Source organism: Mustela nivalis (assembly GCF_964662115.1).
Source record: "Mustela nivalis genome assembly, chromosome: 1".
Lineage (NCBI taxonomy): Eukaryota > Metazoa > Chordata > Mammalia > Carnivora > Mustelidae > Mustela > Mustela nivalis.
In genome coordinates, this window is record NC_139020.1 from 26,257,662 (window position 1) to 26,270,649 (window position 12,988).

At 36.2% G+C, this 12,988-nt stretch overlaps 1 protein-coding gene across 1 annotated transcript in view; it reads right to left on the reverse strand.

Moving 5' to 3' along the window:
• LOC309843691 (uncharacterized protein) overlaps nucleotides 1-12,988 on the reverse strand; it is a 560,969-nt gene that overhangs the window by 7,633 nt on the left and 540,348 nt on the right. The window lies entirely within an intron of this gene.

The window sequence follows — 12,988 nt, forward strand, 5'->3', positions numbered from 1 at the left end:
TCCATTGATAGGACTTTCTTTAAAGAGGAAGATAGAAAGAAGGTAGACTACAAAGTTGTGGAGCTACAGAATTTCACAGAATTACAGATTACAGATCATCTTACTTCTTTGCTCAAAATTGCCCAGTGGTTTTCTGTTACATTCCAATACCCTCTAAGGATTTCGATCATCTGACTTCTATTAATTCTGTAACATTTCCCTTGCTATGCCTTAATGTTCTTGACTCAGGACCTTTGAACTTGCTGTTCTCCCTGTCCAGAATGCCTTTCTCTGACATATACTCAGATATAAGGCAAAATTCTCACACACACACACACACACACACACACACACACACACACACACCCCTACTTCATTGTTTTTCTTGCTTATTATCTGATCCCCCACTGGAATGTAAGCTTTATGAAAGCAGAGATTTTTGTCAATTCTGTTTTCTTCTTTACCCCCATTACCCACCTCCATGGTGTCCTACGCCTATCAGGTGCTCCTGAAATTCTTTTTGAATTGAATTGACTAAAGACACGTCCATATTAAGCCACATATTATATGGGGTACTAGACTCTATAAACTTCTCTTGACACACAGAGGTCCATTTAATCATACTATCACATCATCCTGGTGTCGTAAGAAAGGAATATTTGCGTCACAGAATCGATGGATGAGTATTCATTTTTTATGTCCATCTCTGGGGGGACAAAAATGTTCAGGATTTTGTAGGTGATCATAAGAGAAACAAAATAAATTGTGGTTGCCTCGCATTTAAAGACACCAGACAGAGACCCAGACATCTGCTACAGCGAGCAGTACAAAGTCATGTAATTCACTGCTGCGGGGGTGGCAAGCTGCCCAAGAAAGGAGAGAGAAGGTCAGAGCTGGCCCTTTCATCATGGATAGATTTAGGATGGCCAGAAAAAGAAAATAAACACTTTAGAAAGGGAGAGATGAGGAACAAAAGCATATAACAACCATATATTTTTTCAATGATAGGTTCAGAACAAGCAATTCTTTACTTATCACTATTGCGTTTTTAAGAGATGATTTAAGGAACTAGGACATATCCTCATGCATTCTAAAACAAACTATTTGTTTCTTATTTCCCGAACTGGATAGATTGGTGTTTTCTTAGACCTATTATTAAAATGGGACTAACAAATAAGTATTACACCAAGATTAGCTAATAAATTAATTAAAATCCCAAACAAGATAATAAAGATATAAATTACCCAAGATATATATTATCTAAGAAAGAAAGCTCAAAGGCATCCAGTAAGATGTGATTGGTCATCTAGGGCTCTCCATTGAAATTGAAGAAACTTTAATTCTCTGTAGAATTGAGAAGTGAGCACACACACACACACACACACACAAAATTAACTTTTAAAATACACGAACAGGGGGCACCTGGGTGGCTCAGTGGATTAAGCCGCTGCCTTCGGCTCGGGTCATGATCTCAGGGTCCTGGGATCGGGTCCCGCGTCGGGCTCTCTGCTCGGCGGGGAGCTTGCTTCCCTCTCTCTCTCTCTCTGGCTGCCTCTCTGTCTACTTGTGATTTCTCTCTGTCAGATAAATAAATCTTTAAAAAAAAAATAAAAAATAAAAAAATAAAATACACGAACAGTTTTATTAATCTCCAATCTTAATATGTAAGGGACTAGAAAGCTTACTGAAGTTTTTGTAGTGATTCTTAGATTTATATTAGATAAAAGAGAGTTTAATTAGAAATTTAATTTAAAAGATAACCTGGATTTTGAATATGTTTTCTTAAAATTGTTGAGAAATATGAAGGATGCAGAGAGGGCCAACTAAGAGTCTTGGGGTATTTTGCTAAGAATTTCTAATCCGGGATCTTTAGGAAAAGTCCCATTTGATTTTTTAAAAAATAGCCAGTTGCTGGAATTTTATTTTTAGTGTTAGTAATTCTTAAGGCATGATGAGTTTGAAAATAACAGCCTTTTTTTTTTTTTTTTTTAGTCAGAATTTGGTAAATTCATGGACTAAAGAATTCTGGAATCAGGGACAAGTCTATGAGCTAAAAGCAAGGAAGAAAAATTCTATTTCCTGCTTTTGAAGGCTAGATAATTTACTGTTGGCCAGCCGTTGAGTTCTAAAGTTTCTAAGCAATTGACTGAGGGTTTAAAATCAAGCCATGTTCCTTTGATGCATTTTAAAGAAATATTTCTGTACTGTTTTTTTCTAGTTGTAACCAAGATACTGAGGGCTTCTTATAGACATATTTTATTGTCAACCTCATGACTTTGAAACAGGCATCATCACACTGGGGAAAAATGCCAATAGTAAAAATGCATCTTTTACTGAACATTTTGTGTGAAGACATGATAGAAGGTTTTTTAACCATATGCCATATAGTAAAATTCCATTACAATGTTTTTTTAAAAAAATGTATCTCTTCCATAATTTGTCTCTGCAAACCATTTCATCTCTTTCCCTGCCATTTCTAAATAATCTCTTTTACTGTGTTCCTAACATTTGAACAACCACTTGGCTTGCATTTTTCACTCAATAAAATGAAAGATCAATGACTAGCGGCAACCAGAAAATCTAGCATTCCTCAGGCACGCCCTTGGAAGACTCTCTATATCCCCTCAGTGCCTGTGCCCCTGACCTTCTCCCTTATTACCATCAACATGAGCAGAAGGAACAGGAGAAACATCTATTTTTGTTGTTGTTGTTAACATGTGCCTCTAATAGCGTCATCTTACACAGTTAAACAAACCTTGGCCAGATTTAATCCTCTGAAGTGAAGCTAATCCTTTAAAATGAATGAGCTCCTCACAAAGTAGAAATTAAGCAGTACATAATGATAAGCTGCTAGTCACAGGAAACTCTAGTTAGAAGTATAAATTTTACTGGCTATAAACATAAAAATGGCAACATGTTGAGATGGGAGAAGAAAGAAAGATCATGTGTAGTACCATTTCAAGAGGTTGGTGAAGGAAGGCTGTAAGTCCTCCAGGTGCAATTTTGGCAAAGTTTTCTGAATAAAAACGCAGCAAAGGAGTCAAGGCAAGACTGTCAGGAAAAACAATATGGCACCAAATTCCATCGCATGTGCTTACATAAGTTCTACAGGAAGAAAAATCATTTTTTTAAATTGACTTTGAGAAATAAGTAACAAAAACGGGGAAAAAATGTGGAGCACACAGCTAAAGAAAAAAAAAAAATGAGAGCATCCTGGGAACAATGACATAGGCCAAGAAATAGAACATCACAAACCCTCAGAAGCTTCCCCTCATGCCCTTCCAGTCACTTACCCTGCAAAGATAACTACAGGCATACCTCAGAAATACTGCCGGTTCAGTTCCAGGCCACCTCAATAAAGTGAATATTACTAAAAAGCAAGTCAAACGGGGAGGGGGGGGCTCATTGGGGGTAAGGGGTGTGACACACACTACAATATAGAGGATCCAAAAGCTGGAAGTTTGGTTTTTGGCAAAACTGGCAATCTCCTTGTAAAATGAAGCAAGAATAAAAACAGCAAAAACTACCAATATTAAGAATGAAAAAGAGAAAATCCCTATAGATCCTAGAGATTTAGAGGAAAATAAAAACATTTGAAACAAGTTTACATCAATAAATTTGGTAATTTTAGATGAAACAAGACAAATTCCTACCATTACAACAGCCAGTGATCACACAGAGAATGAAAACTCTGTATAGTTTTAGATCTAATGAAGGGGAAGTGAACCATGAGAGACTATGGACTCTGAAAAACAATCTGAGAGGAATGAAGTGGTGGGGGGGGTGGGAGGTTGGGGTACCAGGTGGTGGGTATTATAGAGGGCACAGTTTGCATGGAGCACTGGGTGTGGTGCAAAAATAATGAATACTGTTATGCTGAAAATAAATAAATTTAATTAAAAAATGCATCTAGAATTATCAATACTACTTCTACCTCTGAAACCAAAAATGCACTATATGTCAATTAATTGAATTTAAATAGAGAACATAAATGAGGGTGGCTTAGTCTGCCTTCCTCTTGGGTCTTGGTTCTGGGGTCCTGGGATCGAACCCCACATCAGACTCCTTGCCCAGCAGGGAGCTGGTTTTCCCCTCTCCCTCTGCCTGATGCTTCCCCTGCTTATACTATCTCTCTGTCGAATAAATATCTAATAATCCTTTAAAAAAAGTAAATGAGATATTCCCTATGAAGTATTGAACACACACACACACACAAATATTTCCATAAAGAAAATTCCAGGCCCAAATGTCTATTATTATTATTTATTACCAGGCTATTCTACCAGACTTTTAAAGAAAAATTTACATGCACAATCCTAATAATAATAAATGTTGGCAAGGATGAGGATAGACTTGACCCTAATAAATTGTGATGGGTACAACCATTTTAGAAAACTGGCATTGTCTACTCAAATTAAATGCACTTATATTCTAAATTTGTACCCAACAAAAACGAGCACATATAGATGCATCACAAGATAGGGAAGAGTAAAACATTGAAAAAACTAAGTTATCAACCAACATTAGAATGGATAAGTCAAGTGTGGTATATTCATACAATGCCATATTATATAGCAAGGAAAATGCATGCACACATGCATCGACATGAATGAATTTCAGTCATCTGAAATTTAGTTATTTAATTATTTTCTCTCTAGACAAACCAGAAATTAAAGCTCCATGAGGGCATAGATTTTTTGACTGTTTTATGTAAAGATATATCCCAACATGCAGAATTGTGCCAGGCACATAGCAGATAATAACTATTCAATTTTTTAATTTCAATTATTCTATTTGTCAGTTCAAAAAGTTCTAACAATTCTTTGACAAATAAACTAATATACTAATTTTTTAGTCAAGATATTTCTCAACATCTTTGATATGTTACACAAACCATAAGTGACTCTTAATCTCACAAAACAAACTGAGGGTTGCTGGCTGGGGGGAATTTGGGAGAAGGGGGGTGGGATTATGGACATTGGGGAGGGTATGTGCTTTGGTGAGTGCTGTGAAGTGTGCAAACCTGGTGATTCACACACCTGTACCCCTGGGGATAAAAATATATGTTTATAGAAAAATAAATAAATAAATAAACAAACAAACAAAAAAGCTTTAATACATTAGTTTATATTTTATATTTAATAATTCTAATTTATCACTTTTTGGTGTTTAATCTTATTTTCTTTGTCTCCAGACTTTTTAATCTCTAGCCCACAGTATTGTGTCTGCCTGTAGATTTGTTGATTTCTATGAGTTTTCTGCTGATATTTTTGACATGCCTATTGTGGATTATTTTTGGAGGATAGAGGAATCTGCAATAAATGTAGAATCCTTTCTACCACTTTTGTCTTGATTTATTAGCATTTCTGTACTAGTCAGTCCTGGCCTTATATTCTGCACTTGAAAATACCAATGGCTACAGTCTTTTGGGGTCTCAATATGGACTGTAGTTTTTTTCTAATAACTCTTGTTCATAATAACTTGTTCTTTATATGTTTGGTGATTTTTAAAAATTATGAAGTCCCATGTCGTAGAACTTCATGTGATTTCTTTATGGATTGTGTTTAGAGTACATTTCTTTTTTCAGGTTTTGGCTTTGCTTCAGACAGGTAATTATATGCACAATCCAGGACCATGTTCAATAAAATTTTTAAAATGCATTTTTCAAGTTACCCGTATGTACTTGAGGGCAAGTTCATGGTCATGAATTCTCAGGTGAGTGTTTATTTTTTCCCTATGCTATGCAAAACAAATTCCAAAAAGATAAACTAGATAAGCTTGTGTGTGTGTGTGTGTGTGTGTGTGTGTGTGTGTGTTTGCATTTATCTGCTGAAAATATTCTTCTTCCTGTGTCTCACTTTAGTAGGCAACTCTAATCTTACTCCCCACAGTGACTGAGGCCCAGACTTTGTTTCTTGTCCTTTGCATTCAGTGTCCCACTAAAATCTAGGTTCTAGACCACCAGGGACCAACAGATGACTTTAAGGTTAGAATTAATATAAATTTCTTGGTCTTGTGTTACCATATTTTTTCCCTTATTTATGGCCTCAGATTGTTCCCTTTAATTTACACCAGGTAAGTAGTTCTTTTGAAAAGCTTTTTAAAGATATTTTAGTCAACATATTTAAGTGCTCTGTATTGGGAGTGTTTTCTTCTTTCATCTCCATCATCTTGCTGGATGATTATTTTTATTAGTAGAAACATTTAACAGCTAAGGCTTATTATTATAAATTGTCCTAAGACAGGGTCTGTTCTTTTCCACATAAAACTTTTTCTAATAAATCCTTCAGTCAGCAAATATTATCTTAGTTTTTGAAAAGTAGTTAAAACTTAAGAGGCAATATCTGAATAAGAGAGGCAGCAGACTCCACTTTGAGAAAAGAAAAAAATAGCTGATTTCTTAAAATATCTTTCTACTCCTATGAAAAGTAACTTAGCTATAAGATAGTTTTAAGTATATTTCAGAATCTAATAATCAAAATTTCAGAATGATCTCTATAGTAATATTTTATCTAATAGATAACTTATAACTAATAACTTACAAATGCCAACATTTTTTGGCATTTACCTATGAAATTATATGCTTTATTGCCACACTAGTCTTGAAACTTAGTTCTAGTGAAACATGAAATCTTGCTATCTGCTAACAAATAAGAAAACCCAATATTTCCTTTACAATGGAAATCACTGAATATCCTCTTTTGACAAATTATTTGTCCCACACATATACACAGTAGGCACTAAAGTAAATTTTTCAGAGAAAGAAGGGCTATAGTTTTCCTCAGCTATTAGTATGTCTTTGCATTCACAAAACACATATGAAGACACATATAATATGCAAATACCTGTCATAGTGAGCACAAATTACAAAAAAGTAATTTCTATGACAAAAGAAATACAATCCACTAACTTCTGGGGTTGTTATAACATTCAAGAGAGAAAATGCATATGAAAATCCCACAGAAAGTGTAAGATGCCCTTATTAAAAATATTATTATCATAGTACTAGTGCTTTTATTTCACCTTTGAAAAGAATGTATCTTTCGATTTTATCTCACAGAAGTAAGTCAAAGCTTGTGACAAATAAGGGTTTAATTTAAGTTAGTCTAGGGTGTTACACAGTAGTAAATAGTTATGATTGCAATGAAAGAAATATTTGACTAAATACTTTTCAAGAGAACATGACCCCAAAAAATCAAAGCAAAGTAAAAAAAAAAAAAAAAAAAAAAAAGTTACCTGAATGTTCTCTCAGGTTATTTTATATATATCACTTAGTGTATACAATTTCAATACATAAATTTGATTCCATTTAAAATTGAAGTATGCACACTACATCAGCTCAGGTATCAAAATTAATACCAAGACTGATATGTCATGTGGGTAGCATGTCATCTAGATATGATTAACGAAGGTTAATTTATCATCTCTGTGGTCTTCTTTCCCAAACTTACGGCCCCAGTCTAATGATGAAAAAAGAATCAGAAAATTCCCCGTTCCACAAAATGCCTGCCCAGTACTTCTCAAGAGTATCAAAAACAAGGAATGTCTGAGAAACTGTTATAAACCAAGAAGATATGATGACTAAATGTAATACGGCCTCCTACATAAGATCCTACAATAGAAAAAGACATAAGGAGAAAAATGAGCAAATCTGTTTAAAGTATAGACTTCAGTTAATAATCATGTATTAATATTGGTTTATAACTTATGATAATGTACCATACCAAAGTAAACTATTAATGATGATCTGTTAATATAAGATATTAACAGAGAAAACTGGGCATGGCATATACTGGAACTTCCTGTATTATCTTTCCAATTTTTTCTAAAGCTTAAACTCTAAAGAAAAGGTTTAAAAAAAGATTAATTACCTAGTAGTGGAAATTTTGCTTTAAATGATGCAAATAGCCAGTTTGGTTGATTTTGTTTTCGTCTGGGGAGAATGTGTTTATTAGTTCCTGCTTCCCAACTCCATAGTCCTTAAATAATTTGGATGTTCGGGTTAAGTTTCCATAGTTCCTGAAACTTTTGGGGTAACAATAACACACATAACTGAATTTAGCTACTGGAGGAAACTCTATGTGTATGCATGTTTTTTCTTTCCTCAGATTCAGAATTATATAGGTTTAGCTCCATCCAAGGAACTCCATATTAAGAACATATCAAAACGAAGCAGAACACTTCGACCTGATTCTGTCAGCCTAGCCTCAACTCTATCTTAGCTCCTCTTTCCTGACAGAAAATCAGGCAGTTCTTAGGCCCCACTAATCTCTTTGTAACTACAAAAACATTACTTCTTCTAGTTTATCATGTAATTTAAGCCTTCCCTCTAAAAAAGTTCCGAAGTTCCAATCCTTGGAATCAACCAGGTAAGTTATTGTTCAGTCTTGACGTACGCCCGTATTATATCATGCACATGTTAGAAAACCAGAATGTATCTATATTTTACAATCAGAGTTGGGATTAGAAAATTAGACCATAAAACACCTGAATTCAAGGCAAGATTGTTTCAAATAATATTCTGAAGGATACTGCATTTTTTCCTAAGAACATGAGATGTTCTTTTATTTCTTGTATTAATTTGAAAGAATGAAATATTTTTATAAAAAAGTTCCTTCTGCAAACTACTTGGAAGTCTTTTACTGTGACCACTTTTTAATGTTGTGACAGCTCTTAATACTCCCCCAGAAAATGTAAGTTGTGTTGTAATTATTATGTTCACTAAAGGAAGCGTTTATGAAAGCATCAGCACAGTGTTTCTCCACCTTGGCACTACTGACATTTTGGGCTGGATAATCCTTTGCTGTGGGGGCCTGTCCCATGCATCATAGGATGTTCAGCAGCACCCCTAACCTCCCCCACAAGATCCTAGTAGCAGCCAATCTCCAATTATAACAACCCAAAGCATTTCCAGACATTGTTCTATCCCCTCTTTTTGAGACCTCTGATCTAGTGTAACTATCAGACTTCAATTTTGTTTAAACTGCTGAAATATCTTAATTAATTTGGCTGTGAGAAACAATATATTCTATTCTCAACATGCAGAAAGGGCACCTAACTCAGTCCCTTTGCTAGGTGAAAACTCTTGATCTTCCTGGGCCATGCGAGTTGCAGCATCGCTGTGGACTGAAGCAAGAGGGCCGCCATCTGGTTGCAAGGAGGCCTGTGGAATTGGTATAGATGTTTCCTTTGTGTTGCCAGCAAGCTTTTGCCTTAGAGATGTTTATGAGCAGAAGTTATGGGAGTCAGAGTTTGGTCTTTCTCGACAATAAACCTCAGCATCAACCACTTTCATTCCCGCTACCCAGAGCCGAGTTTTGGCTCAGCTCTGGGAACTGATGTCAAATACTTGGGAGCAGGAGCTGGCAAGGTGTGGCATGCTGGACCACAGCCACACCTGCTGTTTTACCTATGGTCTCTTGCTGCCTTTCTGCTCCAGTTGCAGATTTTGGAACTTGTGACAAAATATGGCTTGCAAAACCTAAAATATTTACTGTATCTCCCTTGAGAGAAACAAATTGACAACCCCTGTTTTAAATCCTAAAATCTGCAAGTGGTTTAAACTGCCTGACCTAGGGATGAGTGGGGGGCTCAGGTCATGATCTCAGGGTCTTAGGATTGAGTCCTGTATTGGGTTCCCTGCTCAATGGGGAGCCTGCTTCTCCCTCTGCCTGCTATTCCCCCTGTTTGTGTTCTCTCTCTGTGTGAAATAAATAAATACAATCTTTAAAAATAGTAAAAAAAATACTTTATAGACTGCCCAACCTAAGCCCTTTATCCCATATATTGCATCACTTTAGCCATAATAGCAACAGACATATTTGTAAAATTATCTGATTCTCTCCAATTCATGCCAGGGGCAGGATTAATTTAGGCACCAGCCCTTATCCTCACAGGAATAAGCAGCTTGCCACTTCACATCTAAAGACAGTTTTTACACCTGTGTTTATATTTTCTTTCCATAGGCTCAGCAAATTTAATACCTCTTACCTTCCGTTGAAGGTTTTCTTCCTTGGGCCCTTGGGATTTTCCTGTCATTTGTGGGAGAGACTGTAGTGGAAGATTGAGGCCACTTATGAGCCAGTTTATTGTTACTGGGTGTATCAATTTACCTTCTAGTTAGGATTGGGCGATGGGAGGAGCAGATAACTTTGGCATAGGAAAGAGTAGCTAAAACATTATTCTTCCTCCTCCAGAATCTGTGGCTACTCTCTTCTTCATTGCTTTGTTTTTGTTTAAGAGGAGAGGAGACACTTCTGAATGTGTGTCTAGCAAGTCTACATTAATTTTTTTTCTTAATAATCATGGCTCTGGATGGTTTTCCTATGCCCACCCATTAGCATGGTCATGTGTTGCCTGAGGTGTATGATACATTCTACAACACGGGGCCCTTTAAAGTGCTTCTTTAAAAAAATATGTAAGGCTTGGGAAACAAAGCACGTATATGATACTTGATTATTTGTGGTCATGTGATGTGTGGAGGAAAAGAATCAGGAAGGGAAATGGAGATGCATAACTGACCACATTTTACACCACAGGTTACGCCATAAAGCTATTTTCATTGTTTTAAAAATAACCATCATGAAGATATTGTGGCAAGCTTTTAATTCTCCTTTTTGTCCATTTCCAGAAAAGACTAAATTAAGAATAGGTCCAGTATTAAAGGCAATTTTGTGCGTAATCCTTTATCACACACATATTTTTCTTATAAAATAATGAATAGATGAGAGTAATATTCCAGGGCTGGAGCTTCAAGAATATTTTGAGACTATTTCTAAATTTAAGAAAAATAACCACTCACTCTCACATATCCTAAATTTAAATATAAATCTGCTTTGCATTCATTATAGTGGGGTTGGATATATAGAAAATAGAGAAACCCTACCTATTAACCAAAGGAATATTCAAGTATAGTCCACATCTAAATAGGTTCTGCGTCTGACATGAAAGAAAATGCCCGTGGGTAGAACTACTTCTGTGTATGGCCCACCTGCCCCCATGCACATCTAAATGACAGTAGAATCACTATGAAAATTTTGGGAAAATGATTTAGAGGAGGGAGGAGAGAGGTTTATAAGATTTGAGGAGGGGGTGAAGAAATGCCAAAGACTGGGGAAAGGTTCTGAATGTGCAGGGTAGACTACAAAGCCCAAGTTGGAACAACATTGGAGGAGGTGGAGGTGGAAATCAGAAACAAGCTAGAAGAGAGAAGCTCATTCCAATCCCATGCTCCAAAACTAAGAGGATTTTTATTTTTGTAGGATAAAGGCTATTATTTTATGCCTGATTCCAACACATGGAAGTTTCTCCACACACCACCAAGCAATTCTTTGTCTCCAGGTAGATGTCCTACAGTTCATCTCAATTCTGGTACTTTCTACCCAGGGATAGCATCAGATTCCCCAACTTAAGGGCTCAGTCCTGCAGGCTGCACCACATCGGAGGCCATTCACAAGTCCAGGTTGTTGGCTGTGCTTCTGAGCAACTGGCTATAGATTAGAAATTCCAACAACCCTCTCCTTGGGTATGATCAACCTGCTAGAGCAGCTCATAGGACTCAGAGAAACATTTTACTTACTAGATTGCTAGTTTATTATCAAGGATATAATTCCAGAACAGCCATATGGAAAAGAGGCACAGGGTAAGTATGGGGAAAGTGTGCAGAACTTCCATGCTTTCTCTAGCACACCACTCTCTCCAAATTTCCATATGTTCGTTGACTTGGAAGCTTTCTGAACCTTGTCTTGTTGGGTTTCACTACAAGGACATGACTGATTAAATCATCTGCCATTAGCCATTTGACCTCCATCCCCCTCCCCTCTCCCCTCCCATTCTTAGGTGCTTTCCAGAAGTTAACAGTAACATAGCAAAAGACACTTTCTATACTCTCACACTTTGTAAATTCCAAAGCTTTTAGGAGCTCTGAGCCAGCAATGAGGATGAAAACCAAATATATATTTATTGTAAATCATACTACCATAAAGGTAAACTCTTATCCTAGATTTAATTCATAGTTCACTGCTTCATTATGGGATTTTTCACCTCTTCTTCCTGAGCACCATTCCCATGCTTAAGACCGGGCCTTTATTCACTTTGGCCTATTCCTTTTTTCCCTTCTAAAGTATTCTCCATTTGATTCCTCACATTCCAAGCCTCTTCCCACTCCCTCTTATTTGTGAAAACTTTCCAGTTGAACCCAGACTTCAGACCTTTCTTCTCTAAATTTACATACTCACTCATTTTACCACCACTCACTTTCCACCTTTGGGCATCTGTTATTTTGTTCTCTTGAACAAAGTTCTAACTTTTTGTGTATTCACGATTTATCAGTAACTATATGGAAGGAGAGTATTATGTCATTCTTTTGTGACTATTATAGCAGACAGTAGAAACCTGTGCACAGGATCTAATACAAGGAGTTAGAGAAAAGAGAGAGAAAAAGAAGTTTTATTTCATGATATTATAGTCATTTCCTGGAAAGTTAGATTTTCCACTCACACTTTCTAATCAGCTTATAACATGAAATTCAAGGGTTTGGTACTAAATGACACTCTTCTCATTAAATATTATAGTGCATTAAATTGTGGCCTTCCAGAAAAGATATATCCACTCAGAACCTCAGAATATGGCCTTAACTTAGAATAGGGAACTTTGCAGATATAATTAAGTAATTTCAGGACCCACCAGATGCTTGAAGAGGCAAAGGGAGATTCTCTCTTTAGAGCCTTTTAGGGCAAATACACCTTTGCTGACAACTTGATTTGGGACTTTGGGCCTCCAGAATTGTGAAAGAATAAATCTCTGTTGTTTTAAGCCACAAATGTATTTATTATGGCAGCCTTAGGAAACTAATACTGGTGTTTTTCCCCAAGTGGATGACATGTAGCAAAATCTGAGCCATTATTATATTTTAAGAAAATGAACTATATAAGAACTGCATTGAAGAAGTTAAGTCTATTGGACAGAAGTACAGGTGTTGGAAAATACCCAGTTTTACACCATAACCAGT